Genomic DNA, 2,513 nt, shown 5'->3' with positions numbered 1-2,513 from the left:
ATACTCATTTGTTAATCACATAGTGATCGTATTTATACTTTTGTTTGTTTTGCGCTAGAGATACAATTTTCTAAATTGGTATTATTACTATTTTAATAGTATATTTGTACCGTAGTATTAATGCCAATACTGTGATTTGTACCGACAAATTACATCCCAATTAGTTATAGGAAGCTGTGATAGGGATCGGATAATGTATGGTTGAAGAAAATTTGCATATGTAATGGGTAATTAAAATTTAATTAATTAAAAACAAAGGCTGTAGAAGAAATTGATGCTTACGTTATATGATTACATAGGAAAACAAATTTTAGGAAAAATTCGCCAAAAATTCTAAAATACATTTATGACATAGATTGAAATATTAAATACAAATCGAAATTTTGAATTTTCAAAAAACATGTATATGAAGTCGTCGTTATTAACAAAATATATGTTTCTTCAACAAATTAAAACCATTTAAAAAATGAAAAATAAAATGTTTCCAAAATTATTTTGGCCTAGAATAATAATTGCCAGCCTGCATTAAGTTTTGAAATTAGTTAATTGCTAAGAATGTTATACAGTTAGAATTGGAATCATTGGTGTTCAACAACACAAAAATATATCAAAGCAAAACCTCTGAAGGCGGGTAAGGGTACAAATATACAAAAATATATCATTAATGCACCACAACAAACCAATAATACTTCTTCAATGATCTTTATCAAAAATATGTTGACGTAATTCTAAAAGTAAAGCATCTGCTCTGGAAAGGCCAGGCATATCTAAAATGTTATTTAAAGTTTGTAATCACAAATATGTTGGGCAAACTGGAAGATCAATAATATCAAGAAGTAAATAATATTTGGCTCAATTAAGATATGGTATAGCATATACCGATCTGGTCATCTAAATTTTGTGGTCTGGATTTTAACGTGTAAGACAGAGACGTAGACATCCTAAATGAAAAATCAAATGTATTAAAAAGAGATAAAAGTTAAGTTCATCAAAATCTCAAACCGCACAAGTATGCGTTTACGAAAAACGTTGCATCTACAGTTGGAACTTTATTTTTCACAATTAGTTACTCATTTTACTACAGCTGTAATAGATTATATTTAGCTTAAAATATTATCTACATTTCAGTAGTATACATGAAAGTTTTTAAAATTGTTTTTTTTCTATACACATTTTCCTACACACGTAAAAACCGGCAACACTGTATGCCGCTTTTTATTTTGTCTCTGTCTGTCAACCGGTTATTTATATTTATCTCTGTCGCATGCATTAAAATACAGACCACGCAGATGAAGTATCAAGAATGCAATATTCAGCATACCGGGTGCGTCTGAAAAGTAACTCACCCCTATAACTTTTTTATTAAAAAAACGAAGTATTGACGTATTCAATTGTTTTTGGTCACTTCCTGTTCCACCGGAAATGACATTATTTTTTGTCACCCTCGGTATTTTTTTACTTTATTCGATAGAAAATGAACTCATGACACTCTGAATAGAATGATATATCATATGTCAACTTTTGACATTTTCGCATTTTGTTGATTTGAAATTGTAACATGCGGTTCATAATGACAATTTGACTCGAAATACCAAGTATGTGGTACCAAAATATTCGTAAATGAGCCATCCTTGTTCCATTTGAAAAAATTGAGATATGATTAAAAATACAATTTGGGCATCTTTTAACCGGCCAGGACAAGACACGAAAAATAATAATCAAATATATTTTTCCAAGGCTCCTTTATTAAAAATTAGTGTATTTAACACAGCCAAAGCACTCTAGATTGAAATTTAAGATACGATTATTTTTTAAGCAAAAAATGTCAAAAGTTTTACCAAAATATACCGAAGTGCCATTTAATAATCAAAAGTTGTGGTCATTTCCGGTGAAACAGGAAGTGACCAAAAACAATTGAATACAATATCAATCCTAATTTATGGCGTATACTAACATAACAAATCTCGTATTTTTATATAAAAAAAATTATAGGGGTGAGCCACTTTTGAGACGCACCCAGTATAATAAATATTTAATTGTGTATTGCCTAAAATATGTTTGATAAAGATCATTGTATAGATGGTAATAATTTAAAATTGATCATTTTAACTTAACACATCTCAAATTACAGACAATTCGATGCATATAAGAGTGTAAAAATAAATAAATGTAAAGACAATATGAACAGATATAAAGATCCAATTCCTTGCACTTCCTCTGATTCCTCTATTGCTTTAGTTCCAGTAATTTATTTTTACGCTTAATTGGTTTTATCTCGCTTGGCTGATTTTGTCACACTTGATCAATACCAACCGAGTACCTATATAAACTCTCGAGACTGGTGCTCTGACTGAACTGACTGAGCTATATAGTATTTAATACTTGATCAAGGGCAGCAACATTTAGTACTTCATCAAATTAAAAATAAGACATTATTTTTAAACAATTTATTTTTCTTCATTAACAATCGCACACCACCACAGAATTGACTAGACATCATCACAATAAACATT

This window comes from Sitophilus oryzae, unplaced genomic scaffold (assembly GCF_002938485.1).
Source record: "Sitophilus oryzae breed Bouriz unplaced genomic scaffold, Soryzae_2.0 scaffold_1432_pilon_pilon, whole genome shotgun sequence".
NCBI lineage: Eukaryota > Metazoa > Arthropoda > Insecta > Coleoptera > Curculionidae > Sitophilus > Sitophilus oryzae.
The sequence above is the reverse complement of the archived record's forward strand: the minus strand, read 5'-3'. Positions refer to the sequence as shown.